The sequence below is a fragment of the Leopardus geoffroyi genome, chromosome C1, assembly GCF_018350155.1.
Source record: "Leopardus geoffroyi isolate Oge1 chromosome C1, O.geoffroyi_Oge1_pat1.0, whole genome shotgun sequence".
Taxonomy (NCBI): Eukaryota; Metazoa; Chordata; class Mammalia; order Carnivora; family Felidae; genus Leopardus; species Leopardus geoffroyi.
The window spans coordinates 121,034,687-121,052,521 of NC_059328.1; the positions used below are offsets into that span (position 1 = coordinate 121,034,687).

At 38.5% G+C, this 17,835-nt stretch overlaps 1 pseudogene; it reads left to right on the forward strand.

Annotated features, from left to right (window-relative positions):
- The first annotated feature begins 6,797 nt into the window (after positions 1-6,797).
- Positions 6,798-7,711, forward strand: LOC123596871 (annotated as a pseudogene).
- Positions 7,712-17,835: the final 10,124 nt, after the last annotated feature.

A 17,835-nucleotide genomic window follows, 5' to 3' on the forward strand; every position in this document is an offset into this window, starting at 1 on the left:
CTTTTATAAAATCTAATAAAATAAATTACTATAAAAAATGAAATTTTTAGGAAAACCAAAAACATGAGGCAATGTTTTTGTCAATGTGAGAATCAACACATTTCATCAAATTGCTGTCAAAACTTCTAAACACTCAATTTCTATACTTAACACATTATGATGGTTAATTTTATGTGTCAACTTGACTCGGCCAAGGGATGTACAGATAGCTGATAAAACATTCTGTATGTCTGTGAGGGTATCTCTGGAGATTAGAATTTGCACGTGTGGACTGAATAAAGAAGTTTCACCCTCACCAACATGGGTAGGCATCATCCTATATGATGAGGGTCCAAATAGAACAGGTGAAGGATGGACACATTCCCTCTTTCTGCTTGAGCTGATCTTAAACTTCTCCTATGCTCTGGCATAGGGGTTCCTGGTTTCTAGATGAGAATTTCTACCATAGACCCCCAATTCTCAGACTTTTGGACTCATGCTTATAACCATCTGTTCCCTGGTTCTCAAGCTTTGAGACTGAGACTAAAATATACCACCTGATTCTTCCCCGAATCTCCAACTTGCAGATGGTGAAATGTGGAATTTCTCAGCCTTCACAATAGTGTGAACCAATTCTTATAATAAATATCCCATTGTAGTGTCTATCTGTCCATTATCTATCTATCTATCTATCTATCTCCTATTGGTTCTGATTCTCTGGAGAACTCTGACTAATGCAGTCTGAACATGAAGAGTTTAGGTAATGACATTAGGCCACAGAACATATTTTGAGCAGTTCTGCTCTAAAAGACCACCTTTAGTTTTGAGGGCAAAGAGTCTTTAACAGTGTGTTCAAAGAATGCTTACTTGAACTCCAGTAGTTATCCAGGTTTATGTTGCATAAGAACAGAGCAGATGGTCAATTGTATGATGTAACATCAAAGGCAGAGAGGGAGTTACCCTGTTCCCCATTCTAATGCTTTCCAACTTGAATACTTAAAGTTTCTTCCTTTCTCGCATGAAAAATTTGTTCTTTTCAAAAGGTGAAAATGTAAGAGACACTTGAGCATGGTTAAAAGATCTGAAGGAACAAATTGCCTAGAGAGGAAACAAAGTTAGCCTGAGATTGCTAAAGGGGAAGAGGGAAACAGGAGATAGAAAATAAATTATCCTATTGAGAAGCATGTTTATTCCCTAAAGAAGTTTGCTCGGGATGGTGATAAAATCCAAATTACCTTGACCTGGTAATGAGTTTCTTTAGCAGACTTTATTAGACCAAGCTATAGCCATATGTAAAGTTTAATCAAGGTGATAAGATGCTCTTACTTTATGAATGAACTCTGATGCCCTTTAACCTAGTTTAACAATAGTTAAACAATATCTCTGAATTTGTGTAAGACAACTTTCTATACAGCCTTGCAAACACACATTCGTATTTGCTAGATAATAGCAGATAGAAAAATAAAAAGAAGATGGATTTTGGAAAGTAGTACAAATCAAATGGAAATGAGGAAATTGTGCATAAGTGTAATTTATTTTTTAGACAACCTCGTGTGCTTTTTTAGATATAATCAGTTCCTAACACATTTCTGAATGGTGTCTTTTTCGCATATAAACTCCCTTTTAAACAGGGATGAGGAAAGCTAATGGTTTTCTTTATCAGTGCTAGAATTGGGTTATGATGCAAACATATATGCAAAAATTTGTAAATCACACAGAAAAAAGTGCATATGTATAGAAACTATTATGGTTCTGAAGCTGTGTTCTCAGTATATAAAACGTCTTTGTAAGTAATGTTTAAGGACGGACTAGTTCTTGTAGTTTTATGGAATATTACCACAAGGTCCCTTCCAGTTATGGTCTATGATTCAATGTGAACAACATTCTGGTACAATAAAAGAATCAGAAGAGTCACTTTTCCTTTTAAGGGACCATGTGATGCCACCAAAGAAATGACACTGAGAAAGTTAGTCCTGGCTTCAGAAGTTTGAAATGCGTAAGTCCAAAGAATAAATTTATGGTTTGGTGAAACTGAGTCGATATTCAATCTTGACACCATGGTCATTGTCCTTTTTATATAATCTTATTTTTATAAGTATATACCTAACATTTTATAAATCTAACTTATTTTTTAAGTATTTATCTAACATTTTATAAATCTAACTTATTTCTTAACTATTTATCTAACAATTGTGAGTAGAACCTGTTGATAGAATGATGCTGGGTCTGTGCTGCCCATTCTCTTGTTGGAATCTTAGTCACAGATTAAAATGTAGGAGAAAAGAATGTGTCTATATTATAGAATAACCAATATAAAATGGATGTCTCCAAAGTGGAACTTAACGCGGTTCAAATATGTAGTAGGTATTGAGTAAAATTTGTTGAATGAATGTACAATAACTCATTGCTATTTGATCCAGAGATTCTCTCTCCATAGGCAGAAAATTCACTTTTTTTAACATGGAAAACATTGTAAAAATTATTAATGTGATGTTTTTCCTCCTTGGTTTCTTTAAAATTTTTTAACATGTATTCGTTTCTGAGAGACAGAGAGAGACAGAGCATGAGTGGGGGAGGGGCAGAGAGATGGGGACACACAGAATCCAAAGCAGGCTCCAGGCTCTGAGCTGTCAGCACAGAGCCAGAAGTGGGGCTCAAACTCACGAGCCGTGAGATCATGACCTGAGCCGAAGTCAGATGCTTAACCAACTGAGCCACCCGGGTGGGCCCTCTCTCTGATCTCTTAAGCATGTGATTTTCACCCTACTTGACTCATATTATCCAAATCCTGGGCTTGTGGAAAGGAGAGAAAAAATTAGGAATTTTAATATTCAACCTCTTACAGTAAAAACTAGGATTTTCAAGCAAGACTATAATGTTCAATTTAAGCTACTTTCTTGAAAAAGGACTGCTTATATTTTATTTTTGGTTTTCCTCTTTAAGCATATTAACAGAACGTCAGGCTAGATTTTACATGAGGAAAGATAAATAAAAAGAAGAGAGCAAGTTAGATCCTCTCTTGAACTAAGGTATTTAGGAAAAAGAAAAGAAGGAAGGAGAATGAAAAAGCCAGATAAATATCAAACTCAGAGAGAGAGCTGACTTAGGTACTAAGACAAGCACTGAGAAATTATTTACTGTGCTGCCGGAAGGTCATCTCATACACCCTCCTGTATCACCAGTCACATTGACCAGTGTGCTTAGGCAGAGAGAGTTGCAGCACTGAGCTGTCTTGATCGCTCTTGGTTCCCGTGGAGTATGACTGTTGATTTGCTAGCTAATGACCTGCTGTGAGGGTACTCGTGGAAGGACAAGGTGACCTCATCAGAGGATGTAGGTAAACATCCATGCTAGGGGACAAGAAAGAGGATGGACCAAGAACAAGCACCAATTAAAGCTGAGTTGAGGGGCGCCTGGGTGGCTCAGTCGGATGAGCGTCCAACTTGGCTCAGGTCATGATCTGGCGGCTTGTGAGTTCGAGCCCCAGGTCGGGCTTTATGCTGACAGCTCAGAGCCTGGAGCTGGCTTCTGATTCTGTGTCTCCCTCTCTCTCTGCCCCTAACCCACTTGCATTCTGTCTCTGTCTCTCTCAAAAATAAATAAACATTAAAAAAAATTTTTTTAAAAAGCTGAGTTGAAGTGAAGTCAACAGAGTACCCCAAAATCATTGCTGAAGCCTAGAGAAATTAGACCATGAATAAACATCTCTCCACCTGTATCAGTAAGGCATGCTACAGCCAGAGATGCAAAAGAAATATCATTCTGGAGATCTAAGGATTGGCATAAGGTCAGAAAGCCCCTTCCTTCCATGTCCTACTTTCCATGAAGCATATGGTATTTGCCCTACCATACATTTAGATGTTGGGGAAAAGAGTCCAGGAGATGGGGAAGGTTATTCCAAAGACTGCTCACATTTATGTAAGAAAGATATAAACCTCCCTTTAAGGAAGTTTAATGATCAAACTGGACTCAAATTTAGTCCAGCTTAGATATTTAGTAATTTTTTCCTGCTAATTGGGATGTGAGACCTTGTATGAAAGAACATATTCAGTTTAGTCAAAAATAAAGAAATTAACTTTCATTTTGAATATTCAAGTGGCATTGTTAGGTAAAATTTATTACTTGGAGACCCTTTCTCTCCCTACAATTTTAATTTAAAACTTAGAATTATCTCTCAAAAACAACAAATATTGACAAACCATGTTATTTTTTTCCCCTCAAATCAGTTGGTTTCTCTTCTGTTTTCTTTGTTGAATCTCCCAGAAGTCTTTAAAAACAGATACACAAATAAATAAGATAGAGTTCTGCCTTTCTTAGCAAGAGGTGGGGGATAGTTCTAGAAGCCCACCTTTATAGCACATTATTATACCATGTGAAGTGTGACAGCATGATTTATACAAAATGTCACGAGAATACCAAAGACAGAGTGACTCCCTGGATCAGGGCAAGTTTTGCAGCTGAAGTGCTATTTAACTAAGCCTTGAAGAGCCAATAGTAATTGGCCAGGATGGGAAGAAGACAGAGGGATATCCCAAAGAACTTATTTAAAAGCCCAGAAGTGAACAAAAACCGGCCATGTTTGGGGACTCTGAGAGTTTGTTGTGACTCAAACATATTGAGCATGCACATAGAAGGGGAGAATGATTAGCTGTAAGGACAGAAGCAATGAGCCAGAAATACAAGCCTGTGTACAATTAAATATTGAATAGTGAGCCATCCGATATTCGAGTATTATGGGAGCCATGAGTATTATGGGAGTGTAGAAAAAAAGAAAACTAATGACAACAGAGTGCTCAGTGAAGGCTTCATGAAGCAGCTGTAATTTATTCAGATGCCCTCGGCGTTACAGTTCTCATGTTAACAGTATTCTTATTATGCCTCATGCTACCAATGGGCACCAGTCAATTAAAGCATCGGGACTGGAGGGAACAGCATGTAGACCTTCTGATTGAGATGTATGGCTGTTAGGCTGACTGATCCAGCTGTAGGTATGGGGAAAAGACTAGTTTTTTCTGGAAGTTCTTCCTAAGGACTGCTCCTTAGGTACCATTTCCATTGGTGGTTAGGTGTTTCCTATAACAAGAATTTTGTAGGCAAAACTTAAAGGGCTTCTACAATGTTCTTTATGAATATTCTGATGGATTTTGGATTGATTCAAGTGGTGATAATGTAAACTATGTTTCCTGAAAAAAGGTAACCACAGAACCCTTTCCTTGAACAGTTCACAGGATTAACCTTCCACAGAATACAGTTTAAGGAACACAGACATGGTTTGGGTGTTGACAAGAGAATCTAGCATGTCATTGGGCAATAAAATAATTCAAAATATAGCAGGGTGCCCTAGCAGGGTGTGGAGGTCTGCATCAGGAAATACTTAAGTAGGAAATGTTTAGGTAGACAAACAAGGAAATGTACAACGTACAAGGAAATTTTTACTGGGGATGCTTCGCAGTATCATACCTGACCCAATGTACTTAAAGTATTCATTTCTATGGAAAACCTTTCTGTCTTTTATCTTGTCTCTGAAATGTACATTCAACCGTTTTGACTAGTTGCTCTTGAGTCTCTCCTTCCAAGTCCTTTGGTTTTCATCCCACATCGCTACATCAAATTACTTCCTTTACAATATTTTTTAACCTTTTTTTCTACTAAATTGTCTCTCCTACCAGAAGGTAAGTAAGCTTTTTGAGACCAAGGACTTTAAGATAAGATCACTGCTGTATCCTCAGTACCTAGCACATAATAGGTCTCAATATTCACTGGAAAGATGGATGGATGGATGGATGGATAGATGGATGACTTAATTAATAAATCCGGGCATTTGGAAGCTCTTGAGAAATGGCAATTGTGCATTGTGTCATCGTCCTGTAAAAAACTACAAGTAAAATTCACCTTCCCATATTCTTGAGTTTTCTTTTCATTGAAACGTCTTTTAAACTGTCTCATTTCTGTACATGTTCGAAGATATTTTCACACAGAATTCAAGCAAATTGACACGGTTCTTGGATGGAAATTTTAATTCTTCTTCCTTTATAATTATACTTAGCATATGCTTCACACGTGTTCCTAATAGCTGAGAAATGCTGTCGTTTAGAGTGATTTTTAGTCTCCTGGTGTCTTCAATTAAAGGGAGCCTCCCATACCAGCTGCAGAGCCAATGATGACATTGTTGTTATAGTGTTATTTCTAATTATTTTAGCATATGTTGACCACAGAATATTTGTATTTTAAAAATCCATAATTAAATAATTAATCCAGGCAATGATCATTATGGCCATTAACATAAAATAGGAGACATTATCTGCCTTCTCATATAAGTGTAAAGCTTCACTTCTGAACAAGTGTTGCAAAAAAATTGTTTTTAATCTTGAATCAGATTAAGCCTCTACTCTGGTGACCAGTGTCCATTAAATACAGAGGACATAAATATATCACATGACCCCACATGCAAGCAATCAGTGAAATCTAGACTGTGGAAAAGTCTGGTCAACAACCAGTCCATTTTTTTTTCCAACAAATGAATTGCAAGACCTAAAAGATGAAGAGAGGTACATTTAATGTGTGGACCTTATTTCGATCCTAATTTTAAAAAATCGATGGCAAAAAGAAAATAAAACCAACAAAAAGCACTTTTATAAGAAAGTCCTAGAAAATTTAATACCTTATTATTTTCTAGAAAATGATCAAACTCACTTGAGGAGATCCAACTAAAGAGATTCATGTTACTGTGTTAACCAATACACCTTTCATACAACTATTTTAAAACATCATTATGTATCCTTTCTGTGCTACCCAGGGAGAGAGCCATAAGGTGTTTTATGTTCGTGTCATAACTTAAAGGGAAACTTTCACAATGTCCAGAGACCTTTATGTCCTGCAAGTGAAGGAGGAGGGTGTCCTCAAATTCCCTGCAGCAGGAACCCATTTAGGTGGCACCAACCTTGACTTCCAAATAGAACAGTGCATCTACAAAAGGAAAAGTGATGGTATCTACATCATAAATCTGAAGAGAACCTGGGAGAAGCTTCTGCTGGCAGCTTGTGCCATTGTTGCCATTGAAAACCCAACTGATGTCAGTGTCATATCATCCAGGAATACTGGCCAGTGAGCTGTGCTGAAGTTTGCTGCTGCTACTAGAACCATTGTTATTGCGGCCACGTTACTCCCGGAAATTCACTAACAAGATCCAGGCAGCCTTTCCAGAGCCTAGTGGTTACTGATCCCAGGGCGGACCACCAGTCTCTCTCAGAGGCATCTTACGTTAACCTGGCTATCATTGCTCTGTGTAACACAGATTCTCCTCTGCCCTGTGTGGACATTGCCATCCCTTTCAATAAGAAGGGAGCTCACTCTCTGGGTCTGATATGGCAGATGCTGGCCCAGGAAGTCCTGTGCGTGCGTGGCACCATCCCCCGCGAGCATCCATGGGAGGTCGTGCGTGATCTCTACTTCTGCAGAGATCCTGAAGGGGTTGAAAAGGAAGAGCAGACCGCTGCCATAAAGGCTGTGACCAGGAGGAATTTCAGGGTGAATGCGCAGCTCCAGCTCCTGAGTTGACTGCTACCCAACCTGAAGTCCCGGACGGGTCTAACGGCCTGCAGGAGCCCTCTGCAGCGCCCTGCAGCGGTTCCCTACTGAAGTCTGGAGCACTCAGCTTGCCACTGAAGACTGGTCCACAGTTCCCACTGCTCAGGCCACTGAATGGGTAGGAACAACCATGGAGTTGTTTTAAGCTGCTCTCTACAAACGCAAACAAAATGGAAATAAGGTTGTCAGAAAATAGTTTCTAATAAATAAATAAATAAATCCACATATTATAAAACACATAGAATTGCTGGTTGCTGTATACAAAGACATACTACTAAAGGTCAAAATATTCTCAGGAAAGTTGAAAGTTCTGGGAGAAAAAAAAAGTTTTAATCTCATTTTTCAGCAATTTCATGGCTATCTTTATAAGAATTTAAAAATCATTACCATTCCTCAGGAAAAAATTCTTCTTTGTCTTCTGGGGCTTGATGGCAATGAATTTACCTAATCACTACCACCTGCCTTACTTATGACTCACAACTCAGGGCTAGATATGCCGTTGTAATTTCTTTCATGTATCAAATAAAAAAAATGCAGCCTCTAAACTTCCAGTGATTAGTGGGTGATCTTAGAATGTTCTTTCCAGTTTCTGAGGCTAAAGTTTTAGACCAATGAATGAAGTAATGAGATGGGAGGTATCTAGAAAGCTCTGGGTAGACTCTTGCCTTTTGTAATCTGTAGAGGGGAGTGATTATTAGAGACCAATACATGCCAACCACAGTTAAATGTTCAACTTTATCTCAGTCACCAACTTCTCTACCTTCAAAACTTTTGTCAGAAGTAAAAGAACAGGGGCGCCTGGGTGGCTCAGTTTGTTGAGCTACCGACTTCAGCTCAGGTCATGATCTCACGGTTTGTGAGTTCGAGCCCTGCGTCAGGCTCTGTGTTGACAGCTCAGAGCCTGGAGCCTGCTTCTGATTCTGTGTCTCCCTCCCTCTCTGCCCCTCCCCTACTCATGCTCTGTCTCTCTCTGCCTCAGAAATAAATAAACATTAAAAAAATTTTTTTTTAAAAGAAGTAAAAGATCAGATTTATAGAAAAGTCATCATTTTCTTCCTCTTTCTGTCTTTGCTATGTACACATATGTTATTGACGGGGAAAATACAGTGGCCGACATGAAGCAAGGGAGTGGAAAAAGTGAGCCAAAATTGAGAATATCCATTTTCTGGATAGCCAAGTGTTAGCTGTTCTGATATTGAAATAGAAAGACCCTTATTCATTTCATTCTCTATGTATAATCCATATGTGTATGCACATATGTGTTATGGATGTGTATAAATAAATGCAAATCCATACACTCATCTATATATGTAAGACATACACAAATATTTATATACAGAGAGAGAGAGATGAAAGAGAATAAAATTCCAAAGAACATTCTTTTCTCCTTAGAGAGTAATGTACTGTATCTCTTCATTTCCTATATGTTTTCATAATGAATGTATGACTTACATTTTTCTGGATTTATGATATATTTCTAGAGATATAATTGCTATAACTTTACTTTTACAAGGAAAGATATTATTATAATACTAAGTGATTAGTATTATGTTATTAATAAAATAATCACGTAAAATAGCATGGACAATAATATTAGAAGATTTTCTTTTTTTCTCTTTACTGGAAAAATTATCATTAAGGAAGGTATAGGAGAAAAATAATCCCCTCTCCTTTGTTTTTTATTTCTACATGTAGACATACCGAGACACATGAGCATAAATTTAAAAATTTTTTTTCAACGTTTATTTATTTTTGGGACAGAGAGAGACAGAGCATGAACGGGGGAGGGGCAGAGAGAGAGGGAGACACAGAATCGGAAACAGGCTCCAGGCTCTGAGCCATCAGCCCAGAGCCCGACGCGGGGCTCGAACTCACGGACCGCAAGATCGTGACCTGGCTGAAGTCGGACGCTTAACCGACTGCGCCACCCAGGCGCCCCATGAGCATAAATTTTAAATGACAATTTAAAACATGCTTCATATAAAAATATAAATAAAATAGAACATTCTTTCATATTTAAGATTATGAAAATATAGCATATTTAGAGCTTTGAGGGGGAGGGAAAAGAGGGCAGAAATTTCTTTTTTTTTTTTTTAATTTATTTATTTTGAGTGAGAGGGATAAAGCAGAAGTGGGGTAGGGCTAGAGAGAGAATCCCAAGTAGGTTCCATACTGTCAGCACAGAACCTGACACAGGGCTTGAACACTTGAGCTGTGAGATTATGACCTGAGCTGAAGTCAGACGCTTAATCCACTGAGCCACCCAGGCGCCCGAGGGCAGATATTTCTAATGTGAATTCTAAGTTTCTTAAAATAGTAACTCCAGTGCTACTAGGCTGACATTTAGACCTATGCCCAGCATGTACAGGCTACTCACGATTATTTTTTAATGAATTAACTAGGTGACAAAAGAATGTCAGCCTGATAGGAGACAGGGGAGATAGAAAACCTGAAGATTTTTAAGGGAACAATGGAGACAAAGTAGTAGAGTCAGAGGGTTTTTAGTAAAGGGATGGGAACTAACTCAGAAAATGTTTTCTCCCCTTATAAGTATAGATGCAATGTTAATGCTTTTCTTCCGTTCCTTGAGAGTACAGAGAAGTCTCAAAGGACTTTCCAGACCTACTACTGACAAGCTGATCTTCTGCTGCAGGGTTCTTCTGCCTGCACGCCCTACACCTGTCCTTCTGAGTTTCATAAATGGTCAGGACCGAGATTTCCAGGCTTACCGCCACAGTATATTACAAGAATCAACTCAGATGTATGTGTTGGCACTTTGAAGCAATAAAATATACCCAGTTATGGAATGTTTACTATTGTTACTATAATTGTTATTTTTAATAACACGTGCAGAAGTGGCTCAAACATTGTTCAAAATCAAACTCACGTTATTTCGATAGTCACAATAGTTGTGATCCTTTCATTTTTCCCCCCAAGTTAATCGCTAAATTGCTCATCACTACAATGTATTTAGACCTGAATTTAAAACCCACCAACCCCCACAATAACAGCAGGTCCCCTTCCCACTCTTGCCTAATAAATGGCAAATACCTATGCACTTTTCTAACGATACTTTACACGTAACCTATTATTCTATAGAGTTTTTTGTGTTTTAAGAAACAAATGTATTTCTGTAGAAGCATTTCAATTTTATTATGTTCTTTAGGTTTTAATTAGACCTCCGGAGAAACATCCAGACACATGAATTAAAAGAAAAAAGGTAGAGGCAGCGGGAACACTCTAAAGATTACATAATCTTTAGATTTCATTAGTCTTTGGAGTTGAGTATTTTACTGTGGACGTTCCAGATGGAGATTTTACCTGTAGCACTCATACATAAAATGCCACCCCGCAGGTTGAACTTACCAGAGCCCTCTGCTAGATCCAAACTTGATCAGGCATTTGGTGGCACAGGCTCTCAATATGGTAGCTATTAGTGGCATAAAAAGTATCATCAGCTTTTTATCCTGCTGTTGTTCCATGCTGACTTTTGTTTCTTAGCAGTTTCACTGAGTACAAAACAAATTGATAGGGTATTTTGCTTTGTTGTATCTCTGTAGACATCCCTTCATCTTCTTCCATTTTAATAGGCCAATCTCACTTTTCAATGCACATACGTTGTTCATTTGATTTTTGCTAATCAGTTCAGGTTGATGCTGATTAAGAACTTCCATTTGAAGTTTAGCGGTAGGCCCAGGAATAAACAATAAGAACTGCTTGTCATTAAGGAGCCCAGGGTAAAGAAGGAGATACCAATGTGTAATTAATTGCTTGTAATATGGCAGGATACATGGGCAATGGCTTAAAGAGTTGTAGAAGAGATGTTGATAATTTCAATCTCGAAGTCACTTGTTATCTTTGACATGCCATCCAACGAATTTCACAATAAAGTGTGGCTTATCTAGTATCCTGTCAATTATAATTTTCTGTGGGTTACTTTTTTTTTTTTTGTAGTTTTCCCAAACAAAATCAACTGATATCCCTGATAACGAACATGAAGCAGTCTAAGACAAAAAGAGTGCCTTCTGAACATTAAATGGCTTAATTAAGCCCTGGGTTATTTTGTTATTAAAATTTCTTATTTATTATATTCTGTTCCATTAAGAATTGAAATTGCTTATCTGATATGTAAAATCAGTTTTCATAAGCCAGTTTGTCAAAGAGGAAACAGTTCTCTAATTATGCTAGAATTTACAGTTTCTCATGCATGGTGAGGATGTAGAAAATAATGACCGCATACCAAAAATTATTCACTAGGCTTTAAGCTCTATTTATTCTTATATCCTCCAGAATGAACTCATTCCAAGAAAAGAGAATATTTTGTATTAGTAATTGCAGAGAGCAGTAACACACTCTTGATTCTGTCATGTTTTGATATACAAAATTCTAACCCATCGAAATGAAATTTTCTTTGTTACCCATATATTTTGCTTTTTCGCATTCCTTAAAATTCAGGGCAAAAGAAAATAAAATAAACTATATCAAAGAAAGTTTCCAAAATCAAGTTTTTAAATGGGACTTTCTCTGTTGCCAGTTTTGATATTTGTACCTGGTTTCTGTTTTGTATTGTCTACTCTCCATCTCTGTTTTTTTTTCTGCTGTCTCTGAGTTTAGGTTTTCTGTTTTCTACACTTTGCCTTCTCTTCTTGTCCACTTTTGGTTCCCAAAAGGAAGCCTGAACTAGCTCTGCTTTATGCCTGTTTGTGCTCTAGAATGAATCATCACCATATCGAGGAATTCATGAAAGTTGACCTTTTTTTTTTTAACTATTTTTGTATTTTATGTTTATTTATTTATTTATTTATTTTGAGAGAGAGGTGAGAGCAGGAAAGGGGCAGAGAGAGAGGGAGAGAGAGAATTCCAAGCAGTCTCTGATCTGTTAGTGCAGAGCCCAATATGGTGTTGGAACTCACAAACCATGAGATCATGACCTGAGCTGAAATCAATAGTTCAGATGCTTAACCGACTAAGCCACCCATTCACCCTGAAAGTTGAATTTTTTTAGTTACCCAGGGATCTTTGTATTATCACCAGTGATTCAAACAGTATGGACAGCTCGTTTCTAAAAAAAATGGAGGTGTTGACAATCTTAAAAGAATATTTTTATTAAAGAGGATGGTGAAAGGATGGTGAAAGATGCAGAAGTCCAACTGCAATGGATTGTGTGGCTCCCACCTCCTGAGACTGACCTCATGGAGTGGGATTCACAACCTATCTTTCTTTTTTTTTTTTTTTTTTAATTTTTTTTTCAACGTTTTTTATTTATTTTTGGGACAGAGAGAGACAGAGCATGAACGGGGGAGGGGCAGAGAGAGAGGGAGACACAGAATCGGAAACAGGCTCCAGGCTCTGAGCCATCAGCCCAGAGCCTGACGCGGGGCTCGAACTCACTGACCACGAGATCGTGACCTGGCTGAAGTCGGACGCTTAACCGACTGCGCCACCCAGGCGCCCCACAACCTATCTTTCTAACTAACCAGCTAACCAACAAATTAACATCAAAACTCTTATCATTGCTTTCTTCCCATCATCTTCCTTTTGCCTGACTGTTCCTAGGCTGCTTGTTTCTGGTCAAAAACAACAACAAAATTGTGCTGCTATGAAATGTGTAGTCAAATCAAAATAATACTCACCAAACTCGTCCAGGCCCTCAATGTACCTTTCAAATCCTGTGTGATTCATACGGCATCATCCTTCTTTGTTTTCAGTTCCCTCTATCCTCTCAACACTCTATATTCCAGCCACTTGAAATCCCCAATTTTTCTCATGTTCTCCTTCAATGCATGATATAATTTTTCCTTTCATTTAGTATGAGTCAAGTTCCAGTGCAGGGATATCAGATCCAAAATATGTGACAGCTAGCATATCGTGTTAGAAGTCCCTTCTTTGTGCTGTTTGAGATTCCCCTGGAAACATCTGCCACTCATCAGAAAATACAGTAAATTATTTGCTTATTTGTTCCTTTTCTCTGCTGGGCTATGAATTCCTTGAAGACAGACACTGAGTCTTTTATCTTGATTTCTCTAGCCAGTTTTCAGGGTTAGCAAAGTTTCTGATGCTGAAGCTATTCCTCTAAGGTAAATTGAATGCATTCGAATGTATTTGGAAGATGACTTTAAAAAAAACATTTAACTCAATGGCAAGTGAGAATATTTTATACACCAAAATTTTGAAAACCCCATCTGCTAGTGTTTGGGCCCTAGCATTTTGTTGAAGGCAGTGTTGAATGCCCACAATACTGAATTCAAAACTAAAGCTCATCAAATTTGAATAAGGACATAAGATATGCCTGTAGACCAGTTTATATTCTGCTTTTGATTAAAATCACATATTTGAAAATTAATTTTTCTAACAACTGATTAAGAACTTCGACGGTAAAGTTCTACATCTCCCCAAAACAGGACACATAAAGTAGTAAAACACAGTGGGTGTATGAAGTAGCAAATCGATTTCTAAACCCCTTCTACAAATGTGTCTTCAAAGAAGGTAGACACAGAAGGATCATTTCTCAGAAATCTAATTCCATCAAATATGACTTGGGATCTGTTTAATGTGAACTAATGTTACTTAACCATTTACAAAAGTCAAGCCCGGTGCTTCATGCCTGAATTTTCAGGAATGAACGAGTCAGCAGTATATTTATTATTGATGGGAAGCCATACTGTCAAGTCTTTTGAGGGGTTCTTAAATGATGAAAATCATTAAAGTCTACCTTCCAGTGAATATGCTCATATACTATTTCGGATATAAGTGTGTTGCTTGGAGGCTGCAAATAAACCTGACACTGCTTGTTTATGTAGTATTTGAGTAATGGAAGGCTACATTGCATATCTGGATGCTGTCACAAGCACAGAAGGAGAAAGAGGAAGAGGGTGGGAGAGGGTGAAGGGAAGGGCATGGGGGGAGAGAGAAGGAGGGAGAAACAAAGAGAAAGAGAGAGAAAGAGAGAGAGAGAGAGCGAGAGAGAGCGAGAGAGAGAAAATGATGGCAGGGGCGGGGGGTTGTCCTGGATGGCTCAGTCAGTTAAGCATCTAACTCTTGATTTCGGCTCAGGTCATGACCTCACGATTCATGAGATTGAGCCCTGAGTGGGGCTATGAGCTGACAGCGTGGGACATGCTTGGGATTCTCTCTCTCCCTTCTCTCTCTCTCTCTCTCTCTCTGCCCCTCCGCCCTTCAGTCTCTCTCTCAAAATAAATAAACATTAAAAAAGCCAGAACTAAAAGGAAATACATTATTATATTCTGGAATAAGCAAAATATAGAACAAAAAATAAATCATTGATGGTCAGGGGCTGCTAATGGAGGAAACCCTTCATAAGAAAGTGGCATGGGGAAATGATGGAGGTGAAGGGCTTCTTCCATATCCTGATTCTGGTGGTGGTAGAACTGTGGGATTTGTAAAAGTTTATAGAACTGAATATAAATAAGAATTAATATTTACACTTAACTTTTTAATTTTGACGTGGTTGTAGATTGACATATAACCGTAAAATAATACAGAGAGATCCTATATAACCTTCATTCCATTTTCTCCACTGGTAAAATCTTGCAAAACTGTAATACAATACCACCAACCGGATACTGAGAGTGATAAAGTCAAGAAACAGAACATTTTCATCACCATAAGGATCTTTAATTTTGTGTTAAAATTTTTTTTTTAATTTTTTTTTTCAACGTTTATTTATTTTGGGGACAGAGAGAGACAGAGCATGAACGGGGGAGGGGCAGAGAGAGAGGGAGACACAGAATCGGAAACAGGCTCCAGGCTCTGAGCCATCAGCCCAGAGCCCGACGCGGGGCTCGAACTCACTGACCGCGAGATCGTGACCTGGCTGAAGTCGGACGCTCAACCGACTGCGCCACCCAGGCGCCCCGTAATTTTGCGTTAAAATTTGATTGGATAAACTCATGCCAATTAATTAGAATTTTAAAATATTAGAATGAGTCTGTTTATACATGTGCTGATAAATTGAATGTTACAAAAATGGATTTAAATATTTGCATATATTGGCAAATTGCTATCCACACTGCTTGTGTATTATCTATCTGTTGGTGTTGATGCTAGTCTCTGGACATACTTTATGTCCTTTTTCATGGGGATGATCTTGTACAAGTTTGGGTGTTCCCAAGTACCTAGGGCAGTTAAACTTCCTTTATATGACACTTTTCTGAAATTGAGCAAATGGGTGCTAAGTACAATTGTTCTTATGGAACTGATAACGTCACGACTTTCAAGAGATATAAACATTTGTCTTGCCTACCCTGGGAAACTTCACTCCAGAGCAGTGACCTGCACTTGATGTTCATAGCTTCTGTAAATATGAGGTCCTTTCATTTTCAGCATTAATCCACAAAAGGGCAGAGTGCAATAGCAAAAACAAAAAAAATAGGAAGGGCATTCTTTTAAAACTTTCTCTTCTCTTTTCAGTATAATAGTTACCATCAATATGTCATTAAATTTTTTTTCAGTTATTTATTTATTTTGGGAGAGAGACCATGCACGAGCAGAAGAGGAAAGAGAGAGAGGCGAAGAGAGAGAATCCCAAGCAGGCTCTACACTGTCAGTGGAGAGCCCAAAGCGGGGCTTAAACTCAAGAACCACAAGATCATGACCTCCGAAACTGAACTGGATACCCAACCAACTGAGCCACTGAGGTGCCCCATGTCCTTAATGTTTTAAATCATTTCGTAGACATGATACTTATTTCATTCATGATCACACTCCCTTTCTAGATGTCCCATAATGGGTGCCCAGATTTTCCAGTTTGCATCTAAACTCACTCAGAACTGTGTGATTCCTTTTCTTCTAAGAGGCTGTGGGTTTTTGATGGTGTGTAGGGGCCTCTCTTTGCTGATGCTGTGATAGAAGACTGCCACTAGAGTGGCTCTACCTTAGTAGAAGCCTTTAGCCAGCAGCTTGAGCTGAGTATTTCACAGACCACCGCCATCATTTCCGGCTCATGCACACTTGTTCTCCCTGGCTTCCTTCTGACACTTGAAGCCTTGTAAGATCTCAAATCTGTGCAATACTAGAGACCCAGTGAACTCTTAAATTTACCACCAACCAGAATATCTCCAGAAGAAAACTCACCTTCTGACATCAAGCTGGAAATCTTAGAAGCAGAGCTAGTTGGGGGGAGGGGCTGACAGGCCTTCCCCATTGGTTGGTGGGAAAGCTAGTGCATTGAAAAGCAACACCTTCTGACTCCTTTTCTACATAACTCAAGGTCTCATTGCTGTTGTGTCAATCATGTGATGAACTAGTTGACTTTTTTTCATACTTCAGTTAACTTCTCATTATCATCTTAAACATTATTTCAAGATATTATCTATATATTGTTGAAAGGAATCACTTTGGGAGCACATGGTGGGATGAAGCACCCACTCACTCGATGCTTGTCTGGTTGCAACCTCTCAGGGATACCCTTGCTTCCTCTTCAGAAGCTCATCAACAGCCATAAATGTTTTGAATTAATTTTTTGTCTCGATGAGAATAGGTCTTATTTCCAAATAGGCTGTTGTTGCTGGAATGCCAGTATTCGGGCAGGTACTCCGTTCTCTCCAGTGTTCTCCTGAACCCCCTTTGCCTCAGTAGAAAAGTGATCTCAATCTCACAGCTTTCCCTTTCCCTCTTACAAGGCTTGTTGACTTGTCTGACTGGATCTGGGTTCTGAGGTTTTATTTCTAAAGTACACAGGTTGTTAGAAAGCCATCACGAGTGTATCAGGCATCATGCATAAAGTATATCACTTAGCTAACCTCTTCATCCATACATCTCCATAATGACCAGATTTCACCATGCACCTGGTACTTGGCTTTTCCATATGCGAACCTCAGGGGAAAAGCACATTCTGACATACATTCTATGCTTCCAAGAATCAGGGCTCTGTGGTGTAATAGTCTGAACATTAGAACTACTCACAGAACTTTTAAAAACTTGAATATCTATCTCAGTCCCCTCCCCACAGAGATTGACATTAATGCTTTTGGGTTGAGGACTGGCCATCAGAAATTTATAAAAGCTTGGCCCATGGGAAACCCTTAGGTATTTTTAGTACTCGTTTCCATGATTTCATCAACCTTGATATCTATCCACTAATTTTTCCTTCCTTTCACATCCCCCAAAACTTAAGCAAACAGACACAAAAAAAGCCTAAGTAACCTCCACCATCAATATTAGCTTATAGTAAGTAGAAAACACAGTAGACTAAAGTTATGGATGCATTTTTTACATTACATCTTCAAAGATGAAAATACTTGTTTGGAA